Raw genomic sequence first — 19,451 nt, 5'->3', positions numbered from 1 at the left:
TCTACTTCCCCCCTTATGAATTGCCGCAATGGTTCTGTTTTGGTGGACAGCTGAGGAATGAACTGTCCTACGAAGTTGATGAGGCCTAGGAAACTACGTACTTCATCTTTGGTTTCTGGCTGTCTGAAATCTCGAATAACTGAAATTTTATCTTCTGATGGACTTATCCCGGCTGGGCTGACCTTATAACCCAGGATCTCTAACTGTTTAACGCCAATTAAACATTTCTCTTTATTAAGTGTTGCGTTGTTTTCACGAAGGATCGATAACACTTCTTCCAATCTAGCATCATGCTGCTCCTTGGTTTTTCCTGCCACCACTATGTCATCAATGTAAACGATAACGCCTTCTACACCAGCCAACATGTCGCACATAACCCGCTGAAAAATTTCAGGCGCGCAATTGATACCGAACATCAATCTCTTGAACCTCATGAGACCTCTGTTTGTCATAAAAGTTGTGATCCCTCGAGATTCCGGGTGCAGCTCTATGTGATGGAAAGCAGATGTTATGTCCAACTTCGTAAAGTATGTTGATCCCTTCAACTTATTTAAGAGCGTGTCAATCATAGGTAGTGGGTAATGCTCCCGTTGTATTGCCTGATTAGGAAGCTTCATATTGATGCACAGCCTTATATCGTTCTTTCCTTTAGGCACGACTACCATCGGAGAAATCCATTCCGGGGGACCTATGGCTTGCTCAATAACATCGTTATCCAACATTTGTTGAATTTTCATATCGACTTTCTCTTCCATAGCGGCCGGAATTCTCAGATATGCCAATTTCTTGGGAGGGATCGATTTGTCGATTGATAACTTTATTTGGACATTCGGGAACTTCGGGAAAGCATCGCTTTTTAGGGTAATGCTATTAACAACTAGTCCGACCTTCAACACTTTAAGATCTTCAGCTGTTCTTTTACTCAACAGCGATTTGCAAGCTCCTTGGATAACGAAAAACTCCGCGTAGGCTTTAGGCTTGGTATCATTTACGGATATCCATGCTTCAAACATCACCAATACTTCAAGAGGTGCTTGACTAGCATAAGCGGTAACACGCCTATCGCAATTAAACTTTTTCTTGTACAATGTGATTCCGTTTGCGGCAAGGACGTTCCATACTTGTTCGGTAACCGTGTTAATTGTTGCCCCGGAGTCTATCAAAAAATCTACGGGAAAGCAATCGATCTTGCAAGTGATCATCCCGCTGTTGCTAGCGTCACCCTATCAACGAACAATGAAACAATAATAATAATTTTAGATATTTATTAATATTCAACAAACATGTCATTTGCCCAAGATTCTACGAGCCCTCGTTTTTTTTTCATTCCAGTGGAACAGAATCAAATGGTATAAACAAAGAATTGCACTTATTTTACCTCCCGCGTTTCGCCCGATTCAGCATAGCGAATATGTTCTTCCCTCGGATGATTTTCTTCACGAACAGCGTTTGTTTTAGATGAGCGCTTCCATGAACGACGTGCCAATGGTCCACTACGATTAACCTGGTCCTGCGTCCGACATTTCCTTGCGAAGTGACCAACGCGGCCACAACCGTTGCATCGTGCGCTACGTGCAAAACAATCACGGGAGTCCTCGCGGTGTTTCCATGATCCACATCGACTGCACTCGATATCTGTGCGTCTATTTCTCATCAATGCTCTTCCATTGTTGAATGTAGATTTTCCACTAGTACTTGGTTCCTGCTTTACATAAGCAATCGCTGTAGCATTCGGTTCGATTCCGAAAGGGTGTTGCTTTTCCTTCTGCTTCGCCAGCACCTCTCGATTGACCGCGTAGTTTGTGAGTTCGTCTAAATTCATGATATTTTCAAGACGCGACAAGTACGCGTTCATCTCGCGCTCCCATCGTAACTTGCTGTAGAATTTCCCTCTCTTCACGATCCAGAAAGTCACATCTAGCTGCTTGCGTTCGTAGCTTCAAAATAAACTGGTTAAACGGCTCGCCAGATGCCTGCTTCAACGAACGGAACACTTCAAGCTCAACACGTTCGTTACGTTTTCCAACAAAGAAGCTATTGAACCGTTTAATAGCATTGTCATATTCGGGTGTATCCTGCGGCACTAGCGGAATTTTGACCGGCTCTGGATAGATCTCATTTAATACCGGTCTCAAATTATAATAAATTCTTTGAAGACCTCGTCCACCGCGAGCGAGCATGAATATTAACTTTTCGTGTTGGGAATTAATATTCTTCATTTCTGAAATTAGCTCAAATGCTCTTAGCCACTCCTCCCATTCTCGACGCAAGTCGGAAGCATCGACTGAATCATTGAATGCTTCTAGTGGCCATTGTTTTTCGGAATCCATCTGCAAAATAATGAAGAAATTCTATCATTTCAATAAACTGCTTCTCGATAAGCAGAAATTTTCTGCCATTAGACATATCTCATAATAAAAGAATATTTCAAACCAATTCAAACCAATATATCAAAAAAACCATCATTATTCGATTAAACAATAATTCTAATTGCTTGATTTAATGTTACCGTTTTACAATCACTACCACACACGCTTCATCCGTGCCAGACTTCTGGATTGGTAGAAGTATTAATGTTTTTAAATTTTGGCAGCGCTTTAATTGCTCTACAGCGCTACGGTTCACAACCGACCTCGCTATCAATATTAGAGCGCTTCGACGTGCAGTCGGACTCGCTTTCTTCTTTGACGCTACGGTCTTCAACCGGCCTCGTCATAAATTTGTATTGGTGCGCTTCGACTTTTGTCGGGCTCGCTTTTCACTCTGACGCTACGGTCCTCAACCGGCCTCGTCATTGGTGTTGGTGCGCTTCGACTTTTTTGTCGGACTCGCTTTTATTCCGGCGCTACGGTCCTCAACCGGCCTCGCCATCGGTATTAATACGCTTCAATTTTCACTCATTTTTCTTCGGCACTACGGTCCACTACCGGCCTCGCCATTGGTGTTGGTTTTACTTCTCACTTTCTGTGCTAATCACCACAGAAGCAACCGCTGTTGAAATATAAAATTTCTTTCCGTCTGTCTGCTTCAACCAAGTTGCACTCACACGAGTGTGTATGTGATACGACCGTAACGGTTTATTTGTCACATAACCATTAACATTTTACCGAACGGTTAGGTGACGCTTGTTTTATGCAGCGCCATTATATAATAATGCAAACACAATGTATATTAACGTCCATTTTGAAATTTCACAATACTTCGCTGGTTCATTCGAACAATATTTCCTACCGTTACTTTTGCTAGGTTTTGTAGTTTTTTCTTCTCTTCACAGTAAACACAGCTAGCAACAGCGCTTGCACGTCACTTCTCCCGGACAAAAGAGGAAGAAAGGAAAAAAAAAGTAAACTACCCACCTTATTTCGCACCGGCTGCGCCAATTGTAGAATCTTCTGGGCGAGGAAATTATAGGATTAATCGGTGGTATGTGAATAATTACAGCTTTTCAGCACGTGAAATTTATTTATTAGAACTTCCTATTACAAAGGTTGGCTACTAACTAACTGCTTTGTGCACTCGTGTTATGATTGCGCTGTTCGGCGCTCTCTCGTTCATTCGCTCTGTTCGGTTCGTTGCATCTCTCGGGATTGTGTGATAGGGGTCACTGGGGATAGATGGCTTACTCTACATATACTGTTATGGTTTATAATATGACGCTTCCTTTGCTTTCGTTCATTTCTACCTCTACTCTCGCACCATGAGGACTCGTTTCATCGGGACCAAGCAGACAGCTCGTAAATCTACCGGTGGTAAAGCAGCTCGGAAAAGCGCATCAGCCGCAGGAAGTGTGAAGAAGCCACATCGATACCGACCGGGAACCATCTCTTTGCGTGAAATTCGTCGCTATCAGAAGTCGACCGAATTGCTGATCCGCAAGCTACCTTTGCAGCCTTTGGTTCGTGGAATTGCTCATGACTTCAAACCGACTGGCGCTTCCAAAGTTCCGCGGTTATGGCACTGCAGGAGGCCTATTCTAAGATACCAATTTGTGTGCTATCCACGCAAAACGCGTCACATCATGCCCAAGGACATTCAGCTGGCCCGTCGAATCCGAGGAGAGCATGCTATTACCTTAGCATATAACCAACGGCCCTTTTCAGGGACACCAGATTTGATGGATTAGAATTCAGAAAAGTTTTTTACAGGCCAAACTGAAAGGAGTATTTTCGTTTGGATGCCATTCAGCATCGAGGAAATTCCGGAAATATCTAATCGCTGCTGAAAAATAATCTGCCAGTTCCCTGGGAATTGAAAAATACATTCATGTGAAAGAGTATATTTCAATGTTTTCTAACCATAAACACAGCGACCAAATATTTTTCAATCAAGTGCTATTAACAGGTGGTTATCGAGTTAGCATTAACCACTGGTGGGCTTCGAGTATCGAGGAAAATCTGGAAAAATCTAATCGTTGCTGAAAATTAATCTGCCAGTTCCCCGGGAATTGAAAAATACATTCATGCGAAAGAGTTTATTTTAATGTTTTCTAACCATATAACACAGCGACCAAATACATTTGATTTTGTAATTTTTCAATCAAGTGTAATTAGCAGGAAAGCTTCTGAACATTATTCTTCCCCATCAGAAGGATATTTTCGTATCCAATATTGTATGCGCGCGCAACGGAAAATGTTTCGCATCGTGATTATTGCTCAGTCGCCGAAAGTTTCAAACTCAGAGAGTTCATTCCCCTCTAGTTTGCCTTCCAAATTGCCATCGTAAACCACACCTTCTCTCGATTCAATTACACACAAAAAGCATACTTAAGCGATATTCTGGTGGTGAAACGCATTCATTCCACTCCGACCGTAGACAGAGACGGACGTGTTTGGAGCTCTCTGTCTGCCCTTGAGGACTACAATAGTGGGGAAAACCCGGTCAACCGACCCAGGCATACCACATGGCACCAACAAACGACATCGATCGGACAGCGGCAAGGAGCCAATATTAGAAAGAAACCGCTATGCTTTATTGGATGGCCATACCGAGGAGGAACCAATTACCGAGAAAGTAAATGTAGAGAAAAAGGTGAAAGTACCACCTTATTTTACAACATCGAGTGATATAGGAACTTTGAGGTCTGAACTGCTGGCGCTGAAATTGGAGCCAGTTTTTAAAATATGCAGCATCGGGATTAAAATCACTAGTCCCAACCTGGAGCAATATAAAATAATTGGATCATACTTGAAATAAAAAAAATATAGGAGGTTGTGTCCAAGACACGACCGCATTGTTGACGTAGAACTACACTGTTATTTTATATAAGTCGCTTGTTTATACCTTCGGATATTATTCTATAATGCTGTGAAATTTTAGAAACAACTGTTTAGTAGAATAATCTCTGAAATGGTTCATTGTTTATTCATTTTCATTTCAATCATCAACTGATTGATGATTCATTGTTGCCCTCGCAAAACAATACACTAGCTGATCATATGTCGCAATTTATTTCATGTCAATGCATTGAAAATTTACCTCGAACGCTATTCCGGTAGCCTTTTTCGCAATTGGAATTGGCTCGGCTACAGTCGATTATGTACATGTTGCACCAGCACCATTATTCCACATCTCATAACTACATCAATATATCTTTGGCACCGCATGGAAACAACAACAATGACAACACTTGCAAGTATCAAATATCATGCTACATGTTATTTAGTATTGCTTCAAAAGAAATGACACCTCTAGGCATCGTTCGTACAACGTAAACCAAGCGCCAAACAAGCGTTCGCCATAGCATGCATACAGAGCCTTGGCTTGAAACTACTAGGAATATAAACACTTCTCATAATTTTGCGCTATTCTCAAAAGAACCGCTTCTGTTAATATTACTGGCTTCGAAAAAAGTTGCAAAAGTGGCAAACGAAACCTAATCACATACAAAATTCCAAAACGACATTTACTTTCTTGGTGACTAAACAAGTGAAATAAACTCTTTTTGTTAATAACAACCTCAAAAACAGTAACAATGCTTCATTAATGCTAGTTGAAGGCGGTTTTGCGACTGGCACGCGAACCCAAATAAATTATAACATTCCAGTAAGACAATCAAGATGCTTGGTATTCCCCAAATAATTTTTTGGCGCACAACCTTAACGGGAGCTTGATTTTGGTTGCTGGTAACGGCGTTTACATTTTCGACCGACGCACCGAAATCACCTACTTCGCTGTTGTTCGATACGGTGTCACACTCGCGAAGGCTCGGTTCAGTGCGAGCGCTTTTTACTGCACCAACATCGCGTGCATCACTAGATGATGCTTGCCTCGAAATTTTTTTGACCCTGGCAATGCGTTCGTTTTGACGTAGGACTACGTCCTTCATTTCTGTACCGGGGTGCAAATTCAAAGTTTCAAAAACGAGAGAGTGACGCTGGACTGCAAGGTTTTGAACGTTAATACCTCTTTACCAGCTGAATGGAGTGGTATAATAATCACTTCATTCGAAAGATAAAATGTCAACGATTTATATGAATGTCACTTATTGGTAAAAAAAATCGTTTCAATAGCTTAAAAGACGGCGCCAGTGGTTGTATGGTTAGCGTAACAGCCTCACAATCCGATCGGCCTGGGTTCAATCCCAGCTGGCGTCGTTGGGATTTTCTGAGGCGAAAAATCTCTGGTTACGTCTTCCTTCGGAGCGGAAGTAAAAGAAGTTGGCCCGGCTCATGAGTTGTTGAGTCTGATAGGTAGGAACAGGTGGAGTCGCCTCCCTGATGTCGGTGATTGGCACTAAAGTGGCGGAAATAGGCCGACGAAAAATAAGCGAAGATAAAAAAAAAAAAAAAAATAGCTTAAAAATTGCTTTGAAAGCAAGCTATTGAAATTATAACAATCTAGCTCATTGATGATGATTGGTGATCGCAATGTGTTCCCGAACACAGACGCAAAATCTAGGCACATGGAGAAACCGTTATAGCGAATACATGCAAGCTGTGACTTGTTTTGCTCGCTTGCATAAGTGTTTGGGAAACCATAGCGGACACACGCAAGGCGTGAGTACTTTCACTCGCATCAGTTTCTGTTCTGCTTTCGCATGGAACAGTCGTGAAAAATTGTTTGCGTGTGAATGCGTCCGAGCGAAGGAATATTCGCACCCATTTACGTATCCGACTTGGTGTTCCCCTGATGCAATCCAATAGCATCAGTTTCTGGTCTGCTTTCGCATGGAACAGTCGTGAAAAATTATTTGCGTGTGAATACGTCCGAGCGACGGAATATACGCACCCATTTACTCATTCGGCTAGGTGTTCCCGTGATACAATCCAATAGCATCAGTTTCTGGTCTGCTTTCGCATGGAACAGTCGTGAAAAAATGTTTGCGTGTGAATGCGTCCGAGCGAAGGAATATTCGCACCCATTTACTCATTCGGCTTGGTGTTCCCGTGATGCTATCCAATAGCATCAGTTTCTGTTCTGAAACAATTTTATGCAACGTCATATAGACTTTATTTCGTTTTCACCGAGAAATGGCGCCCTCAGTTTGTATTCTGCTTATGGAGTGATCATCTCGTGTTATTCTCACGAAAACAAAAATGAATAATGTATCAAACATCTTCGGTTGCTTTTACAAGGCCACTCAAATTCCATCGGTTCGTTTTAGGACCACCAACAAGTTCGAAAGAGTTGAATTTTATGTTAATAACAATTCCATACTTATACTCATCCACACACACCCTAACAAGAAAAACTTTCAGCAATCTTTCAAAATATTCATTCATTCGTGCATTAAGAATTGATTCAAATGCAATTTCAAATAAATGATTACCGAGCCAACGGTAGTCCAACGTCTACCTCGTGGTTATATCACAGACCGATACAAACCTCAACATCGGGATGTAACGCAATGTTCAAATTCCCTTGGTTTCGGACACGGAACAAGAAACTGTCACATGAAAACTCGTTGTGGCAAGTGTGCTGTTGACCACCTAACAAGACTTGCAGCCTTCCAGAAAAAAACCTCGGAAGTGCGTTAACTGTGGCGAAAGTCACCAAGCCACCAGCCGTAGCTGTACAAAACGTAAGGATTTTAAACGTATCCGGAAGCAAGCTACTGAGAAAACACAGAATAGGAAGAAGGTTCCAGAACTTACTGACAAAGAGTTCCCTCCAATGATTTGTCGTACGATTCCTGTTCTTCCTCCTCTTCCACTCCCTACAAGTCGCCACCAAACGGCCTCTTCTAGCGAAAAGCCAAAAAAGGAGCAACCGAGCTATAGTAAGGTTGCAGCTATCGGTTACCACCTCATTCCTCTTCTACTGAGGATCTTTATAGCATGCAAGAACTTGCAACCCTGTTTCTTGAACTAGATAGACAGACTAGAAGTTGTCGCAACCAACAGGAACAAGTGCAAGTTATGCTACATTTTTACTACAATCATGGATCGGTCATCTCTCAGGATAATTAATTGGAATGCCTGCTCTCTCAAGAGTAAGGTCATCGAATTCACTGACTTCTTAGTGACAAACAGCATCGACGTAGCTATCATTACCGATACGCATCTTAAACCGAATATTAACCTTCGGGTTCCGAACTATCGTCTGTTGAGAATGGATCGTACTGGTTCTGGTGGAGGAGGTGTTGCCCAAGCCATCAGAAATCGACTTTTGCCGTGCCTGAAATTCAACATCATCGAAGCTATAGGAGCGGAAATCACAACATCGATTGGGCCTATTATCGTGATTGCGGTCTACTATCCCAAACAGACGTCAATCAGAGATGGCTCAGCGTTGCTTCTTAAAAACGATATCATCAAGCTAACACGAAGGCAGTCGAAATACGTCATCGGCGGGGACATTAATGCTCGACATCAGTCCTGGGGAAACCAAAGGAGGAATCAAAATGAAGTGACTCTGAATGATGATCTACAGTGTGAGCACTACCACAATGTAGACGGGACTCAGTTAACCAAGGTTATCCAGACCAGAATGATTGATCTCCGTAACAAAAAATTCGCAAAAGATATTACTAAACTTCCGAATAACTCCAAGTAATTTTGGAGACTCGCTAAAATTCTCAAGACCAAGTCTAATCCTATTCCTTCTCTTCTTCAACCTGACAATTCAGAACAATTGATAACACCTGCCGAAAAGGCTAATGCAATTGGCAACCATTTCGCTAGCTCAGACAATCTTGGCCAGAACATTACAAGTCCATTTGAAGCTTCGGCGAATGATACTGTAAGGGCTATTGACAATATCCATTCTGTACCTCAAGAGAATTAAATCACCTCGACTGCAGAGGTTATCTCGGTTATACGCTCGTTGAAGAATATGAAGGTCCCCGACTTCGATAGTATATTTAACATTGAGTTGAAACATCTTAGTAACAACTTATACGAAATTATGACTTCTATCTTCAACAGATGTCTATTACTTGGTTACTTCCCCTCGAGTTAGAAGTTAGCAAAAGTGATTCCGATACTAAAACCCGGAAAAGATCCTTCTTCTTCAAAGAGCTCGACCAATTAGCCTTCTCCCAGCATTTTCTAAAGTATTCGAAAAAATTATATTAACGCGCATTCTTGCTTTTGCAGATGAGCACAATATATTTTTGGATGAGCAGTTTGGATTCCGAAAAGACCACTCTACCATTCACCAGCTTCGTAGAGTATACAACATAATCAGACGAAACAAGTCAGTTTCAAAATCATCTGCCATGGCACTTCTTGGCGTTGAAAAAGCATTTGATAATGTTTGGAATAATGGTCTCATTTACAAGCTTCAGAACTTTGGTTTTCCTACATACTTGATAAAAATTATCAAAAATTATCTTTCTGATAGAGCGTTCAATGTTTCTATAAACAATATTTCATCATTTATTCAACAATTCATCGTGAATGCAGGTGTTCCTCAAGGATCCATCTTGGGACCAATTCTTTTCAATATCTACACTTCAGATATTCCCGCACTTCCATCTGATGGGAAACTGTCACTATTTGCAGATGACACTGACATCATTTAAAATGGCAGAAATATCACAGAACTAAGATCTAAGCTTCAAAGAGGGTTAGACGCTTTGTCTGGATATTTCAATAATTGGAAAATATGCATAAATGCTGCAAAGACACAAGTCATATTGTTTCCCCACAAGAACACTCCAAAGCTTGTTCCTCCTCAAAATATGACAGTCAGTCTTAATGGCAATAGTATTGAATGGTCTTCAGAAGTAGTGTATCTAGGTTTAACTTTCGATCGAAAGCTTACCTTCAGAGCACACATTGACAAAACAGACACAAGATGCAACGTTTTAATCAGGTCATTGTATCCCCTGATCAATAGATACTCTCGATTATCTCTAACGAATAAACCTGCAGTATACAAACAAATAATATTTCCAGTTATCGCATAAGCGATGCCCATTTGGGAGTGCTGTGCTCCAACTCACAAATTAAAACTTCAACGCATACAAAACAAAATTCTTCATATGATTCTAAACTCTCCACCCAGAACGCGAAATTCGGAGATACATCAGTTGGCCGGGATTAAAACCTTGGATGAAATTATCAATAACAATTGTATGAAATTTGAACAGAGTTGCGCTCTCTCAACACACGGAATAATACAAAATCTGTATGATTATGCTTCCTGACATTATAGTCGTTACCTTTCAAAGTAATGGCTTTGGGTCTGGGTAGATATATTTATTTCCAGTTAGATAAGTAGTGTAAGTTGGGATAATGTAAATAATTTGGGGAGGGTATCTTATAAGTTACATTTAGGTAAAAAAAAGTTATAGGAGGTTGTGTCCAATATACGACCGCATTGTTGACGTAGAACTACACTGTTGTTTTATATAAGTCGCCATACATTGGTGGCTTGAAACTACTAGGAATATAAACACTTCTCATCATTTTGCGATATTCTCAAAAGAAACGCCTATGTTAATAATACTGGCCTCGAAAAAAATTGCATTACTTTCTCATGCTCGAGGGAAGCGCAGCTGTCACTCTTAGTGGAGGAGGTTTTGCTACTGGCAAGCGAAACCTAATCACATACAAAATTCCAGAACGACATTTACTTTCTTGGTGTCTAAACAAGCGAAATAAACTCTTTTTGTTAATAACAACCTCGAAAACAGTAGCAATGCTTCATTATGATCAATATTAGTGCAAATACAATGCTAGTTGAAGGCAGTTTTGCGATTGGCACGCGAACCCAAATAGTTATAACATTCCAGTAAGACATTCAAGATGCTCGGTATTCCCCAAATAATTTTTTGGCGCTCAACCTTACCGCCTGCTTCACCATAACGTCAGTTTAATGCATTGATGCACTTTCAAAGGCACCAACGAAACCAGTGCGATTACAATGTTAACAGCTTGGAAAAAGACTGATTTATGCCACACAGCTTGTTCTCTGCTGTAACACCCATCGATGCGAATTCGCTGATGAGTTTGTCAAGAGCGACCGCCTTCACCACCAGCGGGGGGAGCTTGATTTTAGTTGCTGCCTGAGTAACGGCGTTTACATTTTCAACCGACGCGCCGAAATCGCCTACTTCGCTGTTGTTCGATGCGGTGTCACACTCGTGAAAGGTCGATTCAGTGCGAGCGCTTTTCACTGCACCAACATCGCGTGCAGCATTAGATGACGCTTGCCTCGAAATTTTATTGCCCCTGGCAATGCGTTCGTTTTTTGCAGGGCTCGAACCTGTCTTCCTCTTCTTCTTGCTCATCACACACTACGCGAAGCGTCCAATTTATGACGCGGAAAGAAAAACACACGATACGAATAACGCGAAAAACGAACAGAAAAACCAAACGACGATATCCAAGTTGGATTACCACTGGTGGGGTCCAATCTTAGATCGAAGCGCAACAAAAGCAAAGTGAACTGGATTGCTCAACAGTCCGATGCCGAATGAAAGTTTGACTCAGCGAGTAGAGTCGTCGGTTAATCGTTCGATTAATTCAAATGATCGAATATCTGAAATTACAATCGAGTAATTTTGTATCGAATAATTTAAAATCAAAATATGAATACATCGAATAATTGTCACTGTAGTCGCGATTAATGAAAGAAGGCATTTTTCTCAAGGTTAATGCATTTTTAGGTTAAGAATTGGGCCATATAATTTTTTATTCAACTTTTTTTTTGTCCAAAAATGGAACATCGACAACCTGATAGGCCTCGCGACCCGAATGACAACATGATACGTGATATTACAAGAAAAAAATATTCGCTCGATTAATCGAATATTGAAAGACAATTATTCGAATGAATCGAATATTGAAAAATGCCCTAACGATTAATCGATAATCGAATAAATGAAAAATTTAGACATCACTATCAGCGAGATCCACTGTTTATACTCTAGGCAAGTATTCCCCTTCATTCTTCTACCTTTTCCTTTGTTCACGGAGACTTTAAATCCTACGATTTCCCCTCCGTTTGTCGTCGATGAGTTGCTCGTTATTGACAGCTCTGTTCGGGAAAGCACACAAATGGACAGAACAAATGTATGGGAAAATGAAAACGTTTAAAGTTTTCATGAATTTTAACCTTCTACAAACCAGGGGAATCTAATTTATAGCATATTAAACAAATCTTACGGAATTTCCGATTCGTTTAGTATGTAAATCGCCAAAATCCGTTCGCGACAAAAATAGTTATCAACGTTAACTTTATTTCATAAAAACGTGACCTGTTTTCTGATTTGGCACCCTTAATGAAAGACGTAGTTCTACGTCAAAAGGTAACAAAAAAACTAGAAAAGTTTAGGCATGATTTTACAATAGGAATATGAAACAATCGGATAATGTGTATGATACAAATCATTACAAAACTTGGCATTGCAACTTAAAGATGTAGAACCCTAGGTTGATCACTTGATATGTAGTACTATATTATAATGTAAACCAAATTAAGAAATAAAAAGAATTTAAGTGAAATAAAAAGTGAAACGCATTCATTTTTCGTGAGGACATCGACAAGGCAACATCGTAATTGAACGAGCTGAACGTGCTGGACAAGCTGGACGGCGAGGGATTGAGGGATTCGTTACCTGGCCTGACCTGAAAGACATGCAGTTTGTTTGGAACTGTGAGGGAAGGCAGAAAAGCCGAGCCATCAGAAGGAGAAGTGAAGGTGACCAAGAGAGTATCAGCATCGAAAAACTGTTCTCCGGGAAGACATCGAAGCAGTCGCCACACACACATACACGTGCGAAATTGTTTTCGTTTGGATTCCATTCAGCATCGAGAAAATTCCGGAAAGATCTAATCGCAGCTGAAAAATAATCTGCCAGTTTCCCTGGGAATTGAAAAATACATTCATGTGAAAGAGTTTATTTTAATGTTTTCTATCCATGTAACACTGCGACCAAATATTTTTCAATGAAGTGCTATTAACAGGTGGTTATCGAGTTGGCAGTAACCACTGGTAGTGGACTTCGAGAAGAATCGAGAAGAATCCGGAAAGATGTCATCGTTACTGCAAAATAATCTGCCAGTCCCCCTTGGACTTGAAAATTACATTCAAGCGAAAGAGTTTATTGTAATGTTTTCTATCCATTAAATAATGTGACCAAATACAATTGGTTTTGTGATTTTTCAATGAAGTGCAATTAACAGGTGGTTATCAAGTTAGCAGAAACCACTGGTGGTAGACTTCGAGAAGAATCGAGAAGAATCCGGAAAGATGTCATCGTTACTGCAAAATAATCTGCCAGTTCCCCTGGGAATTGAAAAATACATTCATGCGAAAGAGTTTATTTTAATGTTTTCTATCCATATAACACTGCGACCAAATATTTCACAATCAAGTGCTATTAACAGGTAGTTATCGAGTTAGCAATAATCACTGGTGGATTTCGAGAAGAATCGAGGAGAATCCGGAAAGATGTCGTTGCTGCAAAATAATCAGCCAGTTCCCCTTGGAATTGAAAATTACAAGCAAGCGAAAGAGTTTATTTTAATGTTTTCTATCCATATAATACTGCGACCAAATATATTTAGTTCTGTGATTTTTCAATCGAGTGCAATTAGCAGGAAAGCTTCTGAAGATTATTCTTCCCCATCAGTAGGATATTTTCGTATCCAATATTGGATGCATAAAACCTTGTACCTCCAGCGTAACGCTCTCGTTTTCGAAGTCCTCCAAATATTCATTTATTCATTCATTCAGAATGAATTCAGATTCAACTTCAAACAAATGATCACTAAATCAACGATAGTCCTACGTCACTATTGCGGTTATACCATAGATATAACCCACTCCCTGTTTTTTCTAATAAGAGATTATTAAGCGGCCTCCATTGTCATTTTATGGTGTTGCAACTATCTGTTAGCCTAATCCTAAGAATAGAAACAAAAAATTTCTATTCATTCAGGATAATCGAAAGTAGACCTTTCGTCATGTTCCAATGGGCCTACGGGAGCTACATTTTTAGTGCTCAATTACATCCCATAGCGCATTCACCGAATACAAATGAACAAATTTACGTTCTTTGGATACGTCAGAATTTCGTTCTAAGAATTCCATCAGGCGTATAAATTGCTGTTTGTTTATCTTTTCTTTCTCAAAAAGCAATACAAGATTCAAAATGTTAGCAAAAAACAGGAAGTGGGTTATATCTATGGTATAACCGCAAGGGCGACGTAGGACTATCGTTGATTTAGAGATCATTTGTTTGAAGTTGAATCTAAATCCATCCTGAATGAATGAATAAATAAATATTTGGGTGACTTCAAAAACGAGAGTGTTACGTTGGAGACTCAAGGTTTTATGCATCCAATATTGGATACAAAAAACCTTGTTCTGAAGAATAATCTTCAGAAGCTTTCCTGCTAACTGCACTTGATTGACAAATCACAAAACCAAATGTATGTGGTAGCAGTATTATATGGATAGAAAAAATTAAAATAAACTCGCTTGAATGTAATTCTCAATTCCAAGGGGAACTGGCAGATTATTTTTCAGCAACGATCATTTCTTTCCAGGTTTCCTCTCGATTACCAGCAAACGAAAAGAGTTGCGCGCGTGTATGTGTGTGTGTGGCGGCTGCTTCTATGTCTTCCCGAGGAACCGTATTTCGATGCTGATACTCTCTTGGTCACGAGAGTATCAGCATCGGCTTTTCTGCGCTCCCTCACAGTTAAAACAAACTGATTGCATTTCAGGTCAGGTCAGGCCAGGTAATGAATCCCTCGATCCCTCGCCGTTCAGCTCGTTCAGTAACGATGTTGTCTTGTCGATGTCCTCAGGCGTCGTGCACAAATTACGTAACGCTAAAAATCCAAATTTTGAACCGCCTCTCCCCCCCCCTTTCGTAACGCAATTTCCTATCTCTAATAAGCAGAAAGTAACGCAACATCTACCCCCTCCCCCCTTATCGCGTTACGTAATTTGTGCACGATGCCTCACGAAAAATGAATCGGGTTCACCACCAGAATATCATTTCAGTATGCTTTTCGTGCGTGATTGAATCGAGAGAAGGTGTGGTTTACGATGGCAATTTGGAAGGCAAACTAGAGGAGAATGAACTCTCTGAGTATGAAAATTTCGGCGACTGAGCAATAATCGATTGAAAATTATATAATTTTCGCGATACGAAACATTTTCCGTTTTTCATGTTATGCATCCAATATTGGATACGAAAATATCCTACTGATGGGAAAGAATAATCTTCAGAAGCTTTCCAGCTAATTACACTTGATTGAAAAATTACGAAATCAAATGTATTTGGTCGCTGTGTTCGCCATATAATTAGAAAACATTAAAATAAACTCTTTCGCATGGATGTATTCTTCAATTCCCAGGGAACTGGCAGATTATTTTTCAGCAACGATTAGATCTTTCCGGAATTTTCTCGATGCTGTATGGCATCCAAACGAAAATTCTCGTTTCAGTTTGGCCTGCAAAAAACTTTTCTAAACTCTAATCCATCAAATTTGGAGCCCTGAAAAGGGCCGATGATTATATGCTAAGCTAATATAGCACCCTCTCCTTGGATTCGATGGGCCAGCTGAATGTCCTTGGGCATGATGTGACGCGTTTTGCGTGGATAGCACACAAATTTGTATCTTCGAATAAGCCTCCTGCAGCGTCATAACCGCGGAACTTTGGAAGCGCAAGTCGGTTTTGAAGTCCTGAGCAATTCCACGATCCAAAAGCTGCAAAGGTAGCTTGCGGATCAGCAATTCGGTCGACTTCCGATAGCGATGAATTTCACGCAAAGTTCCCGGTCGATAGCGATGTGGCTTCTTCACCTATCCTGCGGCTGGTGCGCTTATCCGAGCTGCTTTCGTGTGCCTTACCACTGAAAGACTAACTAGCTATCTGCTTGGTCCCAAACAAACGAGTCGTCACGGTGCGAGAGTAGAGTAAGAAATGAACGAAAGCAAAGGAAGCGTCATTTTATAAACCATAAATGTATAGAATCTAAACCCCACCCTTATTATATTCGTTGCTTACCCTGAGAGAGAAACGAATAACATCGAAGTAAGTATACAGTAATGTATTTGAATCCGGACACTTTACGTTACATTTAATACCATACCGCAGCCACAACATTTTCTGCATGTTGAATTAATGCGATTGATAAGTAACTATCAAGAAACTATCAGTAACTATATTAGCAACTATTAATCGCATAAATTCAACATGAAAAAAATGTTATGGCTGTGGTATGATATTGAATGTAATGCAAAGTGTCCGGATTCAAAAGCATTACTGTAAAAAAGAGTTAACTCGACTGAATTTTTTTCGGTTCGACCTGCAAAAACGAAATTAAGAGCCCCCGCCGACTGCAGACTGACTTGTCGACCGATAGTTCGGTCGGCTTCTTAATCAGTACGGAGAAAAAAGTCTGTAGTGTACAGCATAATGCATAGACGTAAGTATGAGCTTCCCCATCTCACATTCCAATAAGATTAATGGGTTTCCAAGTGGGCGCGCTACATACGGATACGAATGATTTCAATAACCTGTTTTCGAAGCTATCATTAAGCTATTGAAACAATTTTTCGACTCAATAAATAGCAATCATATAACTCTTGGACATTTTATCTTTTGTATGAAATGATTATCATACTGTTCCGTTGATCCGAAGCAGAATGAATCACGCTTAAAGAAGGAATGGATTTTTTCTTGGAATTTAGTCAGCAGAAATAATGCCCTTTCCCAATAATTAAAAACGACAAACGATAAACAGTTTCATCAAAGTGATTTCTTCGATATGGGGATATATTCACTACATCATGTCATATATTTCATATTTTTCATTATGAAATCCATATCCATGGCACCTATCGGTATCGAATTATCATCGACACCACGATTTTCGCTAAATGCTCCTTTCAGTTCGGCCTGTAAAAAACTTTTCTGAACTCTAATCCATCAAATTTGGAGCCCTGAAAAGGGCCGTTGATTATATGCTAAGCTAATATAGCACGCTCTCCTCGGATACGATGGTCCAGCTGGATGTCCTTGGGCATGATGTGACGCGTTTTGCATGGATAGCACACACATTGGTATCTTCTAATAAGCCTCCTGCAGCGTCATAACCGCGGAACTTTGGAAGCGCAAGTCGGTTTTGAAGTCCTGAGCAATTCCACGAACCAAATGCTGCAAAGGTAGCTTGCGGATCAGCAATTCGGTCGACTTCTGATAGCGACGAATTTCATGCGAAGTTCCCGGTCGATAGCGATGTGGCTTCTTCACGCTTCCTGCGGCTGATGCGCTTATCCGAGCTGCTTTCGTGGTGCCTTACCACCGAAAGATTAACGAGCTGTCTGCTTAGTCCCGATGAAACGAGTCCTCACGGTGCGAGAGTAGAGTAAGAATTGAACGAAAGCAAGGGAAGTGTCATTTTATAAAACATAAAAGAATCGAATGTAAACCCCACCCTCTTTATTGTATAAGCTTACTGTATACTCACGAATATAATAAGGGTGGGATTTAGATTCTATACTTTTATGGTTTATAAAATGACACTTCCTTTGCTTTCGTTCATTTCTTACTCTACTCTCGCACCGTGAGGACTCGAGCTCGTTAGTCTTTCGCAGACAGCTCGTTAGTCATTCGGTGGTAAGACACACGAAGTCAGCTCGGATAAGCGCACCAGTAGCAGGATAGGTGGAGAAGCCACATCGCTATCGACCGGGAACTTTGCGTGAAATTCATCGCTATCGGAAGTCGACCGAATTGCTGATCCGTAAGCTACCTTTGCAGCATTTGGTTCGTGGAATTGCTCAGGACTTCAAAACCGACTTGCGCTTCCAAAGTTCCGCGGTTATGACGCTGCAGGAGGCTTATTCGAAGATACCAATTTGTGTGCTATCCATGCAAAACGCGTCACATCATGCCCAAGGACATCCAGCTGGCCCATCGTATCCGAGGAGAGCGTGCTATATTAGCTTAGCATATAATCAACGGCCCTTTTCAGGGCTCCAAATTTGATGGATTAGAGTACAGAAAAGTTTTTTACAGGCCGAACTGAAAGGAGCATTTAGCGAAAATCGTGGTTTCGATAATAATTCGTTACCGATAGGTGCCATGGATATGGATTTCCTTATGAAGAATATGAAATACATGACATGATGTAGTGAATATATCCGAAGAAATCACTTTGGTGAAACTGCATTATAAAATTATTTGTGTACGAATGCCGCAATCGATAGTCGACTCTAATTTGCGCTGGGTAATTTCCTCGGAGGACTCGATTCATCCTTTGAGCATTAATAATCTCTTTCTGGCAAAACGATGTGGTATGAATCACATTATTTGAATGATAGAATGAAGAAGTTTCTGCCAATTTCCTTCAACCTCCAAACGTATCTTTCTCCCGTTTGTCGTTTTCGCGTTCGCTAATCCTCTCTCACAACACCCATTTCTAGTTTGAGAAATTGTTGAGTAAACATTGTTTGCTAGTGCGCGTAGAGCGGGAATTCCTAAAGATTCATTGCACCTCTAATAAATTGCCGAAAGACGTGGTCTTACGTTGATCGCACTTGATTGAAAAAATCCAAAACGAAATGTATTTGGTCGAAGCATTATATGAGTAGAAAGCAAATAATCGCTCGAAAATGACTTGATTTTCGCGATGTGAAACATTTTCCGTTTTTCATGTTATGCATCCAATATTGGATACGAAAATTTCCACTGATGGGGAAAAAAATATTCAGAAGCTTTCCTGTTAATTGCGATTGATTGAAAAATAACAAAACCAAATGTATTTGGTTGCAGTGTTATATGGATAGAAAACATTAAAATAAACTATTTCGCATGAATGTATTTTTCAATTCCCAGGGGAACTGGCAGATTATTTTTCAGCAACGATGATAGCAACGAGAATTCCACGCGTGTATGTGTGTGTGTGTATGTGTGGCGGCTGCTCCGATGTTTCAAGCGGAACCGTGGCAGCACTCTCCTCCTGATGGATTCCCTTTTGGCCTTAGGTGCACAAACAGGCTCTTGGTGACACCGTTCATCAGCGCATTCATGATAAA

At 40.6% G+C, this 19,451-nt stretch overlaps 1 pseudogene; it reads right to left on the bottom strand.

The window, feature by feature from the left end:
• Window positions 1-1,829: 1,829 nt before the first annotated feature.
• The window catches only part of LOC129766351 (DNA damage-binding protein 1-like), an 84,752-nt pseudogene continuing 67,130 nt past the window's right edge, over window positions 1,830-19,451 (bottom strand).

This window comes from Toxorhynchites rutilus, chromosome 2 (genome assembly GCF_029784135.1).
Source record: "Toxorhynchites rutilus septentrionalis strain SRP chromosome 2, ASM2978413v1, whole genome shotgun sequence".
In the NCBI taxonomy this organism is placed as follows: Eukaryota; Metazoa; Arthropoda; class Insecta; order Diptera; family Culicidae; genus Toxorhynchites; species Toxorhynchites rutilus.
Note: the sequence above shows the minus strand (reverse complement) of the source record. Positions and strands in the feature narration are given on the sequence as shown.